Source organism: Delphinus delphis, chromosome 15, assembly GCF_949987515.2.
Source record: "Delphinus delphis chromosome 15, mDelDel1.2, whole genome shotgun sequence".
NCBI lineage: Eukaryota > Metazoa > Chordata > Mammalia > Artiodactyla > Delphinidae > Delphinus > Delphinus delphis.
Genome location: NC_082697.1, coordinates 81234150 through 81254745, shown reverse-complemented (window position 1 = coordinate 81254745; position 20596 = coordinate 81234150).

Below are 20596 nucleotides of genomic sequence, written 5' to 3'. Positions count from 1 at the left end.
CAAAGGGGAAAGGTGGAGGGGGCATAAATTAGGAGCTTGGGATTAACATATACACACTACTATATATAAGGTAGATAACCAACAAGGACCTACTGTATAGCACAGGGAACTCTACTCAATATTCTGTAATAACCTATATGGGAAAAGAATCTGAAAAAGAATGTGTATATGTATATGTATAACTGAACCACTTTGCTGTACACCTGAAACTAAGACAACATTGTAAATCAACTATACCCCAATATAAAAAAAATTAAATTTAAAAAATTTTTTAAAAGCTATTTAGAACTTAATACATACACACACACATACACATACACACGAGTACAAAACTGGGAAATGTTAATGAGATTGGTGTATTATGTGAATGGCAACATCCTGGTTGTCACAGAATAGTATAGTTTTGCAAAATGTTACTGCTTTAGTCGGTTCATGCTGCTATTAACAGAATACCACAGACTGGGTGGCTATAAACAACAGAACTTGATTTCTCACAGTTCTGGAGGCTGGGAAGTCCAAGATCAAGGTCCTGGCAGATTCCATGTCTGGTGAGGAACCACTTCTTGGTTCACAGGTGGCTATCTTCTCATTGTGCCCTCACATGGCGAGAGGGGTAAGGGAGCTCTCTGGGGTCTCTTTTGTAAGGGCACTAATCACCTAATCACCTCCCAAAGACCCTACATCCAAATACCAACACTTTGGGGATTAGGTTTCATTATAGAAACTTTCAGGGGACACAAATATTCAGTCTATAGCAGTTACTATGGGGGAAAACTGTGGAAAGTGTACGAGGGATGTTTCTGTATTATTTCTTACAACTGCATGTGAATCTACAGTGATCTCAATAAAAATTTTAATTAAAAGTAATGCTGGGGCTGGGAAGAAGGGCAGTGTGTGAGGGTGGGTGTATAGAGGAAACAAGATTAGCCAAATGTGGGTGATTGGTGAAGCTGGGTGATGGGTACATGGGGGTTTATCATAATATTTTTCTTTACTTTTGTATATATTAGAACATTTCTATGATTTAGAAAAAAAAAAAAACTTTGGGTTTATTTTTTTTAAAGGAGGCTGAGATAGCTTTGGCACCCAGGAAGTGTTGGAGCTGAAACTTGAAACTGCACCCTATCCCCCAACCCTCAGGCCTGGGCTGTGACGATGGATATAAATGCCCTACAGGAACCCTAGCCATGAATTCAGTAAACTCAATTCCTCAGTCTTAAAATCCAGCCACTTCACCTCACATCAATCAGAATGGCCATCATCAAAAAGTCTACAAAAAAAAAATAAAAAAAAAAGGTCTACAAATAGGGCTTCCCTGGTGGCGCAGTGGTTGAGAGTCCACCTGCCAATGCAGGGGACACGGGTTCGTGCCCCGTTCCGGGAAGATCCCACATGCCGCGGAGCGGCTGGGCCCGTGAGCCATGGCCGCTGAGCCTGCGCGCCCAGAGCCTGTGCTCTGCAACAAGAGAGGCCACAACAGTGAGAGGCCCGCGTACCACAAAAAAAAAAGTCTACAAACAGTAAATGCTGGAGAGGGTGTGGAGAAAAAGGAACCCTCCTACACTGTTGGTGGGAATGTAAATTGATACAGCCACTATGGAGAACAGTATGGAGGTTCCTTAGAAAAATAAAAATAGAGCTACCATATAATCCAGCAATCCCACTCCTGGGCATGTACCTGGAGAAGACCATAATTCGAAAAGATTCATGCACCCCAATGTTCATAGCAGTAATATTTACAACAGCCAAGACATGGAAACAACCTAAGTGTCCATCAACAGATGAATAGATAAAGAAGATGTGGTATGTATATACACACACACACACACACACACACACACACACAATGGAATATTCTCAGCCATAAAAAAGAATGAAATAATGCCATCTGCAGCAACATGGATGGACCTAGAGATTATCATACTAAGTGAAATAAGCTAGACAGAGAAAGACAAATATCATATGATATCCCTTATATGTGAAATCTATAAAAATGATACAAATAAACTTATTTACAAAACAGAAATAGACTCACAGACACAGGAAACAAACTATGGTTACCAAAGCTGAAAGGGAGGTGGATAAATTAAGAGTTTGCGATTAAAATATACACACTACTCTGTATAAAATAGGTAACCAATAAGGACCTACTGTACAGCCTATATAGCACAGGGAACTATACTCAGTATCTTATAATAACCTATAATTGAAGAGGATGTAAAGAGAATGAATGTACGTATAAGTGAATCACTTTTCTGTATACCTGAAACTAACACAACATTGTAAATCAACTGTATTTCGTTAAAAATAATTAATTAAATAATTGATTTTTAAGCAAAAAGAATAACTATAAAACATTTTTTAGAAATCTGGCCGCTACCTCTTCTTAGGCCTGGATACAGAGATTAAAACAAGCCATTCCCGGGAATTCCCTGACGGTCCAGTGGTTAGGACTTGGCGCTTTCATTGCCGGGGTCCTGGGTTTGATCCCTAGTTGGGGAACTAAAATCCTGCAAGCTATGCAGCACGGGCCAAAAAAACCCCAAGCCATTCTTTTCGCTAGCTTATGTTATGGGCCTCCAAGAAGTGTAAAGTTCACCGAACAACTTTAAAGAAACAATATGAATATGAGGATGGATAAGTGGAGGTGAGGGAATGAGGGGTCTCAGTCCAACCTCCACTCTGCCTAGGATTTTTTTGGCTGGAATTGCTTGTGCTCTTTTTTTTTTTTTAATTATCATGTACATATTTATGTTAATACAATTTGATGTTGCTCTTCCTCTCTAAAAAAAAAAAAGTCCCCCCTTTAAGACGGAACTGATAAGCAAGGAAGATTCCTTCTCTATCCTGAACTTCAGAGTCCCCTCGTGGCGGCATGTTCTAGAGCTGTACCCTCTTCTGCAAAGATGGATTCCAGTTACACACCACAGAAAAACCAAGCCCTGACTAGGGGCAGCAGAAGTGTGAAGGGGGAACCCAGGAGGAGGGAGTGAGGAGAGAGATTGTAAATGTGGTCCAGGAACTGACACACACACCCCACCTACTCAAAGCAAAGGGGAGGAGGAACAGAGAAGCTTCCCCGAACCCCGTTAACTGAGATTGCCAAGTGAGGGGGCCCTGCCCGAGCCCTCATCAACTAGCCCCTCCCTCCACTCTCCAGGCTGGGGAGGTCCCACCTCTGCATCACTTCCCATCCTGGGGAGGGTGGGAGAGGAGAGAAGAAACAGTGCTGAAGGAAGAGGGAAAGGAGCACAAGAAGACCCCCAGGAAGAGGTCATGCTTCGGGTTCTTGGGTTTTGTCTTGATCGGTTACACTCACCAGGTAGTGGTGCTCCCTTTAGTCATCTAGGACAGGCAATCCCAGACACGGATCCTGGCTTGGGTCAGACAAGGCTAGGTGCTGGAAGGGGTCATTCAGGGTCATTCCTGAGGTTCTGCTGGGCCAGACACTATAGGTGGGCTAAGGTGGGACAGCAGACAGGACAGGGCCAGAGGTCCTTCAAGGGACCATGCTGTTGAGTAGTACCAGCATGCATCCAGCACAGTGGTGTGACTGGGACCATGGCAGCAGGCAGCTAGGAAGACCCGCCCCAGCTGAGAAGGCAGGGGAAGAGCCATGGTTCCATCCAGGAAAGCGCCCTCCAATAGGGCCCAGACACGTCAAAGAGATGAGGCAGCAGCCCTCCACCACCACCCTCTGCAAACCCCACGTGCAGGGACCCCTCACTTCCCGTCTCCCACTCCCAAACTGGCTGCTGCCGAGGGGTCAACCCAGAGACACCTCCTCACTGTGTCCCTGTCACACAGGGGATGCTGGAGGATGGGAGTGGCTGACCTTGCACTTCAACAGCTGTAACCCACCCCTCAGCCACACACACGTCCAGGCTCCCAGCCCCAGTGTACTTTCCCATCCTACCTAATCTCAGGGGTTGGCAGGGTAAACCACCCCCCAGCAGAGGGCCTGAGCCCTCCACTCCTTTCTCCCAACCCAGAAGGAACAGACCAACACCTGGAGGCGAGGGCACAGGTCCGGCTGCCCGCCAACGCACTGACTCTGAGCCCCTCGGCCTGGCCCCTCCAGAAGCAGGGAAAGGAACAGGAGGGCCAGGATGACACCCCTTATGTCTGAGTCTCCAGGGATATGGGATGAGACCAGCTTCTGGGATGGAGATTTGAGGGTAGGGAATAAGGTCTCATTCGGAAGAAGCTGTCCACAGTCTGGGTGGGGTAGAGAATGAAGAAGGGGAAATTGGATGACACTAGGAAAACAGAGAGAAACAGATTTTCAGGGTTGGAGGTATGGAGAATTCAGTGGAGTTGGGCTTGGCAAAGGGGAGAGTATTAGATTGCGAGCCTGGGCTTGCTGGGGAGGGGATGTCCTTGATGTCAACATAGGGAACAGAAGTTGATGCCCGTTGGTTAGGGCCTAAAAGAGCCTGGGGAGAGGCTGGTCAAAAACCACTGGAGCTACAAGAAAGGGGATAGAGGCCATGAGCAAGGTGGGTGGGGTTAGAGCCACAAAACATATGGCCATAAACCAGGAAGATGGGGCCATGGGTAGGGGAAATTTAACTATGCAGAGGGACACATGGTAAACTGCTGGCCTTAACCTAGGATACAGGTCCTAACAGATCTCTGCCTGGCTGAGAGTCGGCACCTCAAAAAAATGGGATGGGGGCAGTCTGCTACTCAATGAGGGAGGGCACACAGGATATGCTGGGGGATCCCTAGGGTGAAGGGTGATTCCGCGGGAACCTCTAGGTCAAACAGGCAGATGCTGGTGTGAGGTCTTTGCACAGCCCAAGGCTGGCTGGTGGAAGAGAAGGATCAGAGTCCCTCTGACTCCACTCTCTGCCGTGGTCCCAGGACCATCTGCCAAATGTCAACCCAACAGGAAAAGACAGGGTGGGGGGCGGGGGAAGGAGAGGAGGGGGCATGCTGGGAGGGATGGGAAACATAGTTTCCAGGTAGGGGTGAGAGGTGCTCTAGGCGAAGAGGAGAGACGGGGGGTCAAGGGGGGCAGAGACAAGGTATTGGGGGCTGGGACATCATTAAGTGACTAAGAGGCAGGGGCCACGTTCCCCAGCAATAACCTCAGCTTGGGCAGCTGTGCAGAAACTTGAGGAGGGACCAGGGCCGGGGGTAAAAGGGAGAAGGCCTGAGAGGGAACTGAAGCTCTGAGGTCCTGCCTTGGTCCTGAGGCTGCAGGAGGTTCCAAGATGGTGGAGAAGGAACCCTGGCCCAGAGCCCACTGGTGTCCACCACTGCTGAGGCTATGGGAAGCTTGGGTGGAGCAATAGGACTCTCCTCCCCAAAAACTACTGGGACAGGGGGTCCCAGCCTCCGCAGGCCACCACCCTCCCTTGTCAAAGTCTGACCCAGCTCCCCAAACTCTTCCCCTTTATCTCAACCTGTGTCTCTGCCTCCACACTCTCCCCACCTCCCCTAAGCTGCCCCCAAGAGGTGCCCAGGCCCAGACTGAGCCCTCTCCCAGGACCTGCAATGCAGAGGGGATTTTAGAGTCTATGAGAAAACTGACCCAGGGCCAGCAGCTGGTAGGTGCAGAGCCAGGGCCTGAGCCCAAGGCACCCTCCTCTGTGTGGTGCCCAGCCTTCCTCTCCCCACCCGCCATTTATGCTCAGGCAAGAGGGTGGCCATGTTCCCCAGAGCCCAGCACAGGCCCACCACAGAGAGAGAAGATAAATATTTGCCAAATGAGAAAAAAGTATTCTTTTCAGGTTTTAAACACTATCCCTGATTCTGACAATTTAGGATTTGACTAATATGATGACTTTTTTTTTAATTGGCCCAAAATTCTTTGACATTCCTTCCATTGAGAGGCGCAGTGTACATTCCCTCCCCTTGAATCTGACTCACATGCGCCTTCACTGAAACAACTCTGCTCCCCACAAGCCAACCACCACACTAGCTGGGAACTGGAGCAGGAGGGAGGGCAGGTGAGACAGCCAGCCTGGGGGTAGTAGCCCTGCTGAGGGTCCCCCAAGGAGCCAGGTGGTCTCCTTTTGTTATGTAAATTAAGCAGCTCTCCAGGTAACCATCACTTTTCCTCCTTTTCTGTGGCTGCCAGGGAGCTCAATGCTAAAGTTGGGCCAGATTGCAGTAACTGACATTGGCCTAGGTTTCTAGCACATTTAGCTCCTTTGAGACTTTAAAAAGTAAATGGAACACCTGCATCACAGGATTGCTGGGAGGATTACAAGAAGACATTTAACATCTTTCAGAACCCACTACATGCTAGGGGTTATGCCAACTGCTTGAAACAAAACCCTGTGTGGTATCGTCATCCCCATTTTGCAGATGGGGAAATACATCCGCATACAAAGAGGCCAAGTGATTTGCTCAAAGTCACACAGCAAGTAGGTACAGGAAATGGGACTACACTCTAAGGCTCTTCTCGTACATCTAAAAAGATAATGCATGTGTGAAAGCACCTATGTCAACAATGGTTTCCTTCCTTCCATCTTTGGGCTCCCCCAGCACATCTGACCATCCCTCAGCTGGGGCACTTCTCACCCCGCATTGAGACTATCAATTTACCTTCTCTCAGCTGTGTACTGGGCTGGAGTGAATCACCTTCAAAACTGCCCCAGGGAGGACCTAGCACTCAGTAAACGTTTGCTGAGTGAATGAAAACCACACCACTTGTATTCCATTACTCATTGTAAAGCTCTTTCATTCATCCCACAAATATGTACTGAGCACCTACTCTGAAAATCTAGGGCTGCAGTTAAGTCCTCTGTGGACACAGCTTTGTTTAATCCTACCAATCACTGTGTGTTTGCTGTGGGTGCTATCATGCACATTTTTGAGGAGTCTAAGACAGTGGCTCTCAAACTCCAGCACGCATCAGAATCTCCTGGAGATCTTGTTGAACACAGTGCTGGGCTCCACCATAGAGTTTCTAATTCAGTACGTCTGGAGTGGGGCCCTAGAAATTGTGTTTCTAATAAACTCCCAGGAGATGCTGATGCTGCTGGCCCCTGGTCCACACTTTAAGAACCACAGCTGGTAATGGGTGAGGTGTTGGTCTACACCCAGGTCGGTGTGACTGCCCAGGCTCTTACCCACAATCCCTAGTGCTTCCTAACCTGAGAGCAGGGCAGGTGGCATGAAGGAGGCCTTTAGGCAAGTTCTGTTTGCACAACTTGGGGAGAAATGCAATCGCCCTTCTGGTCTTTCACGCCCCTCATCCCCACCCCCAGGTGAGCCTACCTGGAAGCTACTGAGAGTCTGGCCTAGAGCTGGTCCTGGGACCTCTCCTCCTTACTTCTCAACTCCTTTCCTGGCTGTTTCCCACAACTTGTAGACTAAGCCAGGGCTCCCTAACCCCTGGGCCGCAGACCGGTAATGGAACAGGGCCGCCCAGCAGGAACTGTGCAGCAGGCGAGCGAGTGAAGCTTCATCCGCGGCCCCCATCGCTCCCCATTGCTCAGATTACCTCCTGAACCGTCCCACCCCCCGCTGGTGGAAAAATCGTCTTCCACGAAACCGGTCTCTGGTGCCAAAAAGGTTGGGGACCGCTGGACTAAGCGATCAACACTTACGTGTGTATTTGGCGGAAGGCTGGTGTAATAACTGACCTCTCAAAGATGTCAGGTTCAATCCCAATTACCCTTAAAAGAGGGAGGCACCAGGACACTTGATACAGAAGAAAAAGAGACAATGTGACAAAGGCAGAGATTGGAGTGACAGCACCCACCAGAGGCTGGATGAAACAAGGAATGGATTCTCCTTTAGAACCTCTGGAGGGAGCACAGCTCTGCTCACAGCTTGGTTTCAACTCAGTGAAACTGATTTTCAACCTCTGGCCCCCAGAACCCTGAAAGAATGAATTTCTGTCGTTTTAGGCCACCAAGTTGGTGGCAATGTGTTACTGCAGCCTCAGAAAACTAATGTAGCTGAAGGAAAGGTCTGGGCTGCCCCTCAGGCTCAGGCCACCATGTCCCCCAGGATCTCACCCACACCTTCGCCTTGGCAGCATTCCCATCCTTGGAGGGCTGGGATTGGAGGCCCTGTGGTGGGAAGGATTTGGCCATCAAGGACCATCTTTCCTTTGAGGGCTTCTCCAGGCTCCAGAGAGTTGCCAAGGGAAACCAGGGCAAAGGCAGGAGGAGAAAGGGTGGGTGGTGGAAGACAGGTGGAGTGTTGGGGGCACTGGAGAGGGGAGCCTGGTGTTGGGATTACAGAGGAATGACTGGCCCCCCGTGAGTCCCTCTGTCTGGGGAGAAGGAAGCGGGAGCCTTGACAGCACAGGGGGGAGGGGTGGCCATGGGGCGGTCTGTTGTGTGGAGAAGTTGATGGGGGTAGGTCTACATCCAGCCATGCCCACCCAGGGGCCCCCAAGATCTTAAACTTCTGGGGGTGGCCACCCAGCTGGTCACCAATCATACTTAGCAAGTGTCAGGCTGCCGAGGCAACCAGGAAGGGTACTAAAGAAACTGAAGCCTTAGACACTAAGTTTTAGGAAACGTAGGCTGCTAGCAGAGACCTAGGAATCAGGAACCAGCCCCCTTTCTGCAAGTTACTCCCCACACACATGGTGTCAGTCCTTCAACCTGAGAGAACCCCCAAATGCCCAGTACATTTCCTGCTGGCATCCCAGGCCGCAGAAGGGCTGCTACTTGGGCAAAAAAGGGTTGAGGCTGGGTTGATTCTGGGCTGGAGGGACAGAGGAGGCTGCAGGCGGGGACTGGGTAGTCTAGCAGGAAGTGAAATCCGTAGAGAAAGAGGCCTTTTGACACCAATCAGCAGTGTGCTGTGACCACAGCACTGAGACCACATCTACAGTCCCAGGTCCAAAGTCTGCCCCTGGGGGACAGGGAGAGGAGTAGGAGGGACTCACATTAGACAGAGGACTGGGCCTGGGACCAGAAATCAGAGGATCCCCAGACCTCCAGCAACACCATCTTTTTCCTCGTTGGGCCTCAGTCTCCTCATCTGTAAAATGGGGGGAGGGGAGCTACACTAGTTGATCTCTGAGCACCTTCTGTTTCAGACAATACATCCCTTTCCCCAACAGCACACGCACATACACACACACACACACACACACACACACACACACACTAATTTCAGTCATTTGCCACTACCAGGGGCTAGTCCCCTCTCCTTGGCATCTCCTGCAGCCAGCCCCTTCCTCTCTCCTATCCAGGACTTCCACTTCTCCCCAGGACTCCAGCATCCCCCACTCCCCATCGGCCGAAGCAGCCTCCCCATCCAGCCTCCACCAGCCTCACTCCCAGCAGCAGCAGCAGCTCAGGATGACTGTGTAGAGAGAGCATGCCCACAACAGCAAGGCCTACCAGACAGAGCAGGAAGCAGCAGGTCTCCTGATACAGCTCAGAAGTGGCAGGTTTGGGGGATGCTGGATGCTGAAGATCAGCTGCTCCTTGGCAGGAGAGAAAACCCTAGAAGCATGAAGTGGGTGCAATGAGAGCTAAAGGGGTGGATGAGGTCAGATCCCCCACCAGGAACAAGTTCTGTGCCAGGGAGAGGAAAAAGAAACGTGAGGAGATGGCTGCAGGGACAGCAGGGCAGCCTAGAAGGAGACTGTGCAAATGAGAAAAGTGTGCCCCTTCCTCAAAGCTCTTTACTGCCATCTGATGGAAAATTGCCCTAATGGTTCTATACATCTGTCGACTGTGGAGTTGTGCAGTGTACAACCTGCACAATGGCAAGCAGAGGGATGGAGGAGGGGGCCTCCGGGAGAGAAAAGGAGGGACCCCTGGGTCCAATCAGAGAGGTGGGGAAAGCAGTGGTCCGTGACAAGGGCACCGGCCTGGCAGACATTTTTTCACTCTCATAGCACTAACTGGAAACTTACCGAAGTTACTGAACCCCTCTAAACCACAATTTACTGATTTGGAAAATGGGGGTGATGCCTTTAGGGCCTAAGGGACGGCCTGCCCTTAGGATTAAATGAGAAGCTGATGCAAATCTCGCTCGACATGAAGTAAGTGCCCCGATGGTGGTGGACTTGGCAACAAGAGCAGGACACAGAGAGAGGGAAAGAGGGAGAGAGAGGCCGGCTGTTCCAGGCCAAAGGACATGGTTTCACTAGCTTGTTGAGGAGTTGTTTTAACTAGAGATTAGCTGTCCCGTGAAACCAGTGTCTCCAATGGCCCGTGTCACCACGGGTGACCCTGAGTGTTTAAGGATACGGGGTAGGAGCTCCTCCATAATCCTCCATCGGCTAACGCCGTTGGGGCTGCGGGGGGAGCCGGCCCCTCGATCGGGGCTCAAGGGCTCACGATGGTACTTCTCCCTGTTCGCGGACACCAACACGAGGCCACCCGCAGCTCCGCCGCCGTCCCCGCAAGGCTGCTGCGAGCTCCCAAACCCGAGGCCCAGTGAGGCTCGGCGAGACGGCCATGGACACGACGCGGGAGTAACGGCGTCCGCGCACCGCGGCGCCCCCGGAGCTCAGGACCGCGAGGCAACAGGTCTTCCAGGTGCCCCAGCCCGGCGGCCGCCCCGCTGACCCCTCCGCCCCCACAGGTCCCACCCTGCGCTCGGTGTCCTCGGGCCAGGCCTCTCCCCACCCGCACCCACCTGTCGTGAAGGGAGGTCCGACTAGACCGAGGGCGGAGGCGGGAGAGACCCACCCCCTTCCCAGAGGCCACGCCCCTTCGGAGTGCCCCTCCGGCTCGTGGGGTGACGTCACGGGGTTGGGCAGGTGTCCACGGAGGGCACGCCCTTCCCTCATTGGGCACTACTCCTCCCCGTTCCACGGGGACTTTAGGGTAAAGTCCAAATTCCTCCATTCTCCAACTTGAAATCCCCTTCTCCACCCACGGGAAGCCCTCAGCTCCCCAGGCTGGAGCCTTCTATGACTCGAAGCGGCTTCCATGACCTTCCCCCAGGGCAGCCTCTGGTGCAGGGTCCCCCATCAAACTAACCGCAGGTTAAAATATAGATTCCCAGGTCCCACCTCAGTCTCTGGCTTTGAGGCCAGGAATCTGTATTTTTAACAAGCTTCCAGGTGGTTCTGATGTCTTCTAAGCTTCAGAATCTCATTGTCCACATTCTCATTCGAAGTGGCAGCAGTTCTCAAACTTCAGTGGGCTTGTTAAAAGGGGCTGTTGGGCCCCATCCTCAGAGTTTCTGATTCAGGAGGTGTGGGGTCTGAGAGTCTGCATTTCTACCTGTCTCCGGGGACGCTGATGTTGCTGGTCCAGGACCACACTGGGAGAACCACTTCTTTAATGATACATTTTGGAGAAGAGTTTTCACCTGTTGTCAATTCACTGGGTACCAAGCCCTGTGCAAGGCGCTTCACATTCATACAGCCATGTGAAATAAATATTTACCATTTTTCCCGGATAAGGAAAGTGAGATTCAGACAAGTTAACTCACTTGCTCAAGGTCACACAGCCAGGAAGGGCAGGATTTGAACCAGGTCTTTCTGAATCCAAAGGCTGGGCTGGCTCAGCCTCCCATGCACTGCTGAGAAGTGCAGGATGGGGGTCTGAAGACCCCCTACCGCATTGCCTTAGGTTCAGGGAACTGTCTTTGCTGGGTACCAGTTTTTCTGCCCAGAGAGTTCATGAAGAGAAGACAGAGAAGCCTATTCCTCACGTGGTCCTGACCCCTCGTTCCTTCGCTCCCACTCACATTGGAGTGGAAGTTGCCCTGACTTCTCTCTGATCGGCTCCAGAGTCTCCTGGTTAGATCGCGGGGACTAGGAGAAGGAAGGACACTTGGCTGTTACAGGAAGAGCAGGAGGGAGGCAGGACCATGGGGTCCTGAGAGGAAAAGGGGGGGGGGGGCGTGCCACACAGATGCCCGGGCACCTGGTCACTCCTGCCTGGAGGTTTTGCCCCGACAGGCCCCAGAGGAAGCCCTTCCTTGGGGGCAGGGATACACAGGTCAAGCCACAGCTGCTGACGGGGTGGAGAGTTGCATAGCACATCTCAGGGGGCCCTCAGGTGAAGGACAGGGTGGTGAGGAAGACAGCAAATCTAGGTGGGCTGTTACGGATGAGGAGTCCCACCTGAGACTTCCTACTCCTGTCTACTTCAGAGCCGGGTTTCTCCTTCGTCACCCCCTAACCCCTACTTCTGTGGAGCGGGCCTGAGACAGGGGTCAGCAGCCCTTCGGGACTGTGCTCATTCTCCTCTGCCTCTTCCTCGCAGCTCCCAGCTTTCTGCCTCTCCTCACTGGCTCCTGGGTCTTAAAGGTTCCCTTGGGGAGGGGAGCACAGCCTGGAAAGGGAGCACAGTTGGGGGGCCAGAGACAGGACGCCAAACGGAAGGAGTCTGACCCCATCGGGTGGGCAGACTAGGACCCAGGGGTACATACTACCTACCTGAGTCATCCTTCCTTACCCCAAACCCTATTGCCCTGTGCATGCCAGGCACTGTGCTGAGGTGAGCTCTGGGACACAGCCCTGAACAAAGCCCAGGGGACAGGGGGACGGGAATTCAGGGAAGGCACCTCTCTCTGAGGTAGCTAGAGACTAAATCCGAAGGAGGAATGAGAGCAAGCCAAGTGAAAAATGTGGGGGAACCACTTTCAAAACAGAACAATCAGCATTTGCAAGAGGAAATGAACTGAGACTAGCCAAGCACAGCAGAAGTGACTGCAAAGGGACACCTGGAGAGATGAGGCCAGGCAGGTGGGCAGGGGCCACAGCCAGGCGCTGAGGCAAGGAGTTCGGATTTCATCCTAAATGCTACAGGATGCCCTGAAAAGATCTTAAGTGGAGAGATGACATGCTCCAAGGTACACTGAAATCTCTACCTAACCCCATAAAAATTTTCAAAAATATATCTGTGTGGTAAAAAATAAAATAAAATAATGTAAAATAACCTCACCCCTGTTGGAATGGCTATCAGCAAAAAGACGAGAAATAACAAGTGTTGGCAAGGACATGGAGAAAACGGAACCCTTGTGCACTGATGAGAATGCAAATTGGTGCAGTCATTATAGAAAAGAGTAGAGAGGTTCCTCAAAAAATTAAAAATAGATCTACCAGGGAATTCCCTGGCAGTCCAGTGGTTAAGACTTGGTGCTTTCACTGCCGTGGGCCTGGATTCGCTCCCTGGTCAGGAAGCTAAGATCCCACAAGCTTCGTGGCGTGGCCAAAGAAATAAAATTAAAAAAAAAAAAAATAGAACTACCATATGATCCAACAATCCCACTTCTGGAGATTTGTCCAAAAGAAATAAAAACACTGGGCTTCCCTGGTGGCGCAGTGGTTAGTAATCCGCCTGCCAGTGCAGGGGCCATGGGTTCGAGCCCTGGTCCGGGAAGATCCTATGCCGTGGAGCAACTAAGCCCATGTGCCACAACTACTGAGCCTGCGCTCTAGGGCCCGCGAGCCACAATTACTGAGGCCGCGCGCCTAGAGCTCATGCTCAGCAACAAGGGAAGCCACCGCAATGAGGAGCCCGTGCACCGCAAGAAGAGTAGTAGCCCCCACTCGCCCAACTAGAGAAAGCCCATGTGCAGCAATGAAGACCCAATGCAGCCAAAAATAAATAAATAAATTGCAGCATTATTTACAATAGCCAAGACATGGAAGCAACCTAAGTGTGTCCATTGATGGATGAATGGATAATGAAAATGTGTATATATTATTCAGTCATAAAAAAGAAGGAAATCCTGACATTTGCAACAACATGGATGGACCTTGAGGACATTATGCTAAGTGAAATGTCAGACAAATACTGTATGATCTCACCTATATGTGAAATTAAAAAACACCAAACTCATAGATACAGAAAACAGATTGGTGGTTGCCAGAGGCAGAGGGGTAGGGGGTGGGCAAACTGAGTGAAGGGGGTCCAAAGGCACAAACTTCAAGTTATAAAATAAGTCCTGGGGATACAATGTACAGCATGGTGCCTGTAGTTAATAATACTGTATTGTATATTTGAAAAATAAAATAACAGCTAAAATGAATAAAGTGGGAGGAATCACTACCTGAAGTTAGGGCTTACTTCAGTAATCAAGGCAGTGGGGTATTGGCAAGGGACAGACATATAGATCTATGGAACAGAATAGAGAACTCAGAATTAGATCCAACTGATTTTTTGTTTTAAAGAGAAAAGTGAATATATGATCCAACTTTTTAAAATTTTATTTTATTTATTTATTTATTTATTTATGGCTGTGTTGGGTCTTCGTTTCTGTGCGAGGGCTTCCTCTAGTTGCGGTGAGCGGGGGCCACTCTTCATCGTGGTGCACGGGTCTCTCACTGTCGCAGTCTCTCTTGTTGCGGAGCACAAGCTCGAGATGCGCAGGCTCAGTAGTTGTGGCTCACGGGCCTAGTTGCTCCACGGCATGTGGGATCTTCCCAGACCAGGGCTCGAACCCGTGTCTCCTGCATTGGTAGGCAGATTCCCAACCACTGCGCCACCAGGGAAGACCCGATCCAACTGATTTTTGACAAAGGGGTGAAAGGAATTCAGTGGAGAAAGGATGACCTTTTCAAAAAATGGTGCTGGAGCAGTTGCACATCCATAAGCAAAAAAATGAACTTTGCCCTAAACCTCACACCTTATACAAAAATTAACTCAAAATGTATCACAGACTTCAATACAAAACTATAAAATATAGGGAAAAAAACAGATGAAAATCTTCAGAACCTAGACCTAGGGGAAGAGTTCTTAGACTTGATACCAAAGGCACAGTCCATAAAAGGAAAACTTGATAAATTGGACCTCATCAAAATTAAAATTTTTTACTTTGTGGAAGACCCTGCTAAGAGGATGAAATGGCAGCTACAGACTGGGAGAATATATTTGCAAATAACATCTCCAACAAAGTATATATATATATATATATATATATATATATATATATATATATAAAGAATATTTTTTTAAACTCTCAACACTGTAAAAAACAAACAATCCAATCAGAAAATGGGCAAAACACATGAACAGACATTTCACTAAAGAGGCTATGTGGGGACTTCCCTGGCGGTCCAGTGGTTAAGACTCCACGCTTCCACTGCACAGGTTCAATCCCTGGTCGGGGAACTAAGATCCTGCATGCTGCGTGCCACAGCCCCCCCCCCCAAAAAAAGAGGCTAAACGGATGGTAATTATTTGAACATAAATGAAAAGATGTTCAACAGCATTAGCCACTAGGAAAATGAAAATTAAAAGCAGAATGAGCTATCACTACACACCTGTCAGAATGGCTAAAATTAAAAATAGTGATAAGAGCAAATGCTGGTAAGGATGTGGAGTAACTGGATTACTCACACATTGCTGATGGGAATGTAAAATGAAACAGCCACTCTGGAAAAGAGTATGCCAGTTTCTTTTTCTTCTTTTTTATAAATGTATTTATTTATTTTTGGCCGCGTTGGGTCTTCGTTGCTGTGTGCAGGCTTTCTCTAGTTGCGGTGAGTGGGCTTCTCATTGCAATGGCTTCCCTTGTGGCAGAGCATGGGCTCTAGGCACGCGGGCTTCAGTAGTTGTGGCACGCGGGTTCAGTAGTTGTGGCTCGTGGACTCTAGAGCACAGACTCAGCAGTTGTGGCACACATGCTCAGTTGCTCCGCGGCATGTGGGATCTTCCCTGGCCAGGGCTCGAACCCGTGTCCCCTGCATTGGCAGGCGGATTCTTAACCATTGCACCACCAGGGAAGTGCCTGGCAGTTTCTAACAAAATGAAACACACACTTAACTTGTGACCCAGCAATTGCACACTTGTGCATGAAATGAAAACTTAGAAAAATCTGCATACAAATGTTCGCAGAAGCTTTATTTGGAAGAGCTCCCAACTGGAAAAACCCAAATGTCTTTCATTGGCTGGTTAAACAAACTGTGGAACAACTATACCATGGAATACTAGTCAGCAATAAAAAAGAACGTGTTATTGATACAGGCACAACTTGGACGAATCTCAAGGGAATTATGTTGCATGAAAAAAAGCCAATCCCCAAAGGCTATGTACTACAGGATTCCATTTATATTATATTCTTGAAATGACAAAATTATACAGAGGGAGAACAGGTTAGTAGTTGCCAAAGGTTAGGGAGGGGAGAGGGAAAGATATGGCTAAGGATATAAGAGGGCAGCACAAGATAACCCTTTGATGGAACTGAACTGGTGGTGGTGGTCACAGGAATCTACATGTCATAAAATTACACAGAACTAAATACACACACACACATACACAAATAAGTACATGTAAAATGGGTGCAATCTGGATAAGGTCAGTGGAGTGCATTAATGTCAATTTCCTGGCGGTGACATTGTACTGCAGTTACGCAAGATGCTATCACTGAGTAACGTCCGGATGAAGGGTATACAAGAGCTCTATTATTTCTGACGATTGCATATGAATCCACGTTATTTCTAAATAAAAGTTAAAAAAAAGAAAACAGAGGACTATGTTAAAATATTTGCAACTCATATCATAAAGGGCTGATGCCGCTCACATTTAAAGAGTTTCTCGACAAAGAAATAATAACAAAACTAAACATGTATACAGCACATAATATGTAGCAAGTACTGTTCTAAGTTTTTTCAATGCATTCATTCATTAAATTCTCACATCATTCCCATATCATCTCCATTTTATAGGTGAGGTGACTAAGGCACAGAGAGGTTAAGCACCTTGCCCAAGGCCACAGAGCTAGTAAGTGGTAGCGCCAGGATTCAAAACCCAGCAGTCTGGCTCCAGAATGCAAACTCTTAAACTCTGTGGGTCTCTAGAAAAGACTAGAAAAATTGTCAGAGCATAGAAACGGTAAAAGAAAAACAACTGGATCTTACAGGAGAGGAGAGAAATCCAGAGAAGGGTGGTGCAGACCTCCCTGCACCCTGGGAACCAATCTTCTTAAGGGCCCCATCTGCCCCAGCTTGGGCAAGCCCAGCCCATGTCACACCTCATTACACAAGGCACAGACTCCTCCTTCAACACAAAAAGACCAACCCCCGCCTTCCAAAACCTGCCCCTCTGCAGCCACCTGCTCCAGGAGGAACTGAGGGAAAGGGAGACTGGCAGGCCAGGACTCAGCTTCAGCAGGGAGACAGACACAGCATCCCAGGTGAGCTGGGAGACAGGTGTGGGGCAGGTAGGCTCAGCTTTTGAAACAAAGAGGACAGAAAAGGGAAGAAAAGAGCCCCTCCCTTGGAGGTCTTACCAGCCAGTCTACCCTGTCCCCGCAGACTGACCCAGTGAGCAGATAGGCAGCTCCAGTAAGGAGTAGACAGCGCTGGCAAATTGGGCAGCAATGACCCAGGGGACAAAGGACTCAGCATGAGGCCACCACCAGAAACACCTGCTCCCAGGCCTGCAGCCCTCCTGACCCCTTGGAAGAGCTCCAGCCCTCTGAATCCCAAAGGTGCTCCCCTCTCATCCCCCTCCTCCCTCAAGTCCTGGAGGACCATGTGCCTATTTGGGGGGGAGGGGGTAGACAAAGGAAGCTAGCCCTACAACAGTCCTAGAGACTAATATCTCATTTGACAGGTGACATCTTCCCTTAGGTAGAGGGTAGAGAATGCCACCCCTGCCATCCTACAACCTTTTCCTCTAATTAATTGCAGTCCTGCCACTCCTGAGAGGAAAACAGGAACAAGTTAAAATATTACAGAGACCCACAAGTGCACACAGGCACATCCATGTGTGTACTTCCAGCTGTACACACACCCTGCCTGCGTGTCTGAGGCCAAGACCTTCATGCCTTTGCCCAGCCCACAGTGGGGCTCAGGACTCGCTCTCCTCCCCCAGGGCTCAAATACGAACGTGGATGACGCTGAAGAGGAGGGAAGGACAGGGGTAGAAAGATGATCCAGTGTCCAGGGCTGGGACTTTGTCTCTGGGTTCAAAGGCTTAAACCAAGAATATTTTACCCTGGATCAACTCTCTCTGTGGCAGCTTTGAACTGTTAGCAAGCAGAGCTGAGGGAGCTAAAGGCACCATGTGTCCCCAACACTGAAAAGCATGCAGTGGATAAAGGGAGCACAGGACCCGACTGGAACCCCCTGGAAGCTGGCTGGGGACAGATCAACCAGCCGTTTCAACCCATCATTTTATCTGAAGAGCTTGAGGTCCAAAGAAGGAGAGGGATTCACCAGAGTCCCACAGCAAAGTGGCAGCAGTACTGAGACCAGGACCAGGATCTCCTGACTCTCTCTCAAGTACTCTTCCTGTTACTCACGGCACATGCCATTCTTTGTCACTTCCAAAACTGGCGTTCCCTCCACCAGAGAGCTGTTTGGAAAGTGCTTCCCACACACCAGGTGAAGGTTTACTTTCTGGTTCATTCAGCACTGTTTTAGGCCACGGAGATAATAATCATAAACAATAGATCATAACCATTAGCATCATAATAGCACATAACATTTACTGAGCCCTTATGGTGTGCCAGTCATCACCTCCCTGACCCTCATGACAGACCTATGACACCAATACTACTACCATGCCCCACTTCACAAACGAGGAAACCGAGGCTCAGGGAGGTTAACCAATTTACCCAAGATTACACATCAAGGAAGTGTTCGCTTAAACCACTTCCCATGCTCTTAACTACTGCATTCCACTGCTGCCACCCAAGTATACTGGTAAACAAATCAATATGATAATTTCAGATACTGTTAAGTACTATGAAAAAATAAAACATGGTGAGAGATAGAGGATGACCTTGACAGTGGCTCTCTCCCAATCTGTAGGTCCGGTGGTCAGGGCAAGAGTCCACAAAGACATAGCGACGTCTGTACAGAATCCAGAGGGGCAAGGAGCCCACCATGACAAGATCTGAGAGCAGGGCATTTTAAACAAAGGGGACAGTTTGGGTTTTGTTCCAAGGGTGATGGAAAGCCATTGGAAGGTTTAAACAAGGCAGTGACATGTTTTGCTGTGTGATGAATAGATTGTAGAGGGATCCCAGGGAAAAAGAAGAGATCTGACATTTTCAGGAAATCTGATGATGAAGGGGTGGAGGGGAGATGAGGCAGGACTGAGAATAGAGCAGGGGCATCCGGGACCAGCACTCTCCTTTGCTCCCCACACTTCCAGGGGCCCCCACCCCATTAGGATGGGTGGGATTTGAAAATCAAGACCCCTGGTTCCAGCTGGGCCCACCTATAGCCCTACCACCTCTGCCTCATGGAGTCCAGCAGCCTTGGGGGAGGGGAAGTGCTTGGGGTCTGATGGGGACAGGAGGGCAAGGTGTCCAAGGCGAGCTTTTTTTTTTTAATTAACATCTTTATTGGAGTATAATTGCTTTACAATGGTGTGTTAGTTTCTGCTGTATAACAAAGTGAATCAGCTATACATATACATATATCCCCATATCTCCTCCCTCTTGCATCACCCTCCCACCCTCCCTATCCCACCCCCTAGGTGGACATAAGGCACCGAGCTGCCAAGGCGAGATTTTTTTTTCTTTTGGCTGTGCCACGTGGCATGCGGGATCTTAGTTTCCCAACCAGCAGTTCTGCGCCCCCAGCAATGGAAACTCGGATTCTTAACCACTGGACCACCAGGGAAGTCCCTTTTTTTTCTTTTTTGTCTTTTTCTTTTTTTTTGGCCAAGGTGGGATTTCTGCTTAAAACTCTCATCAGGGGACTTCCCTGGTGGCACAGTGGTTAAGAATCCGTCTGCCACTGCAGAGGACACAGGTTCGAGCCCTGGTCCAGGAATTTCCCACATACTGTGGAGCAACCCATGTGGCACAACTACTGAGCCCGCATGCCACAACTACTGAAACCCTTGCGCCTAGAGCCCATGCTCCGTAACAAGAAAAGCCACCACAATGAGAAGCCCGCGCACTGCGACTAAGAGTGGTCTCCCCTCTCCGCAACTAGAGAAAGCCCACGTGCAGCAACGAAGACCCAGCGCCGCCAAAAAAAAAAAAAGACTCATCAGGAGGAAGATTTCCCCAGGGGTCACACTGTCCCCCCACTGCTCTCTACCAGGAAAGGGCTGGGTGGGTAAGAATCCCACCCCCCACACAAATCTCCACCCCAGGAGATCCTATATGCTACAATAATCCTATAATTCTATATTCCTATATAATCCTGTAATTCTATATTCCTATATAATCCTATATTCCCCCCAGTTGGGAATATCGTCCTCACGTCCCAACACGGGCCTTCTCCAGGGCTCTGGACTAGATTACTTGGGATGGGGAGGAAGGAGGCTGCCTGGGTGCACTGGGACATCTAGGAAAAGCAAGTTCTATGGACTTTCTCCCTCTGTCCCATCCCTTTCTCTCCCATGAGTTTATGAGTTTCCTGCCCCCGCTTGGCCAAGCCCAGACAGGACTCCATCATGTCTGGGGAGGGAGAGACGGTGGGAGGTGCCAGCAGCTCCCGTGGCTGCTGGCTGAACTCACCTTCCTTTCCTCCCTTTGCCTCCTAACGACGCTGAAGAAGCCAGAGAAAAATGGGAGGTGTATTCCTTCCCACAAGCCCACAGCCTCAAGCCCATTGGCTCCTGGGCCTGTAGCTACTTGCAAGGCTATTTACTAGTGACCCTCAGGGGCGCCCAGCCTTCCTACCCTCCTCTCACTGAAATTTCCTATTAGGTCCCCAGTAGGAAGAGGAGCATATCTCTAAGGATTTGGAGGGGCTGGTTCTGGACCTTAGACAGTGAGGCACTACTCCAAA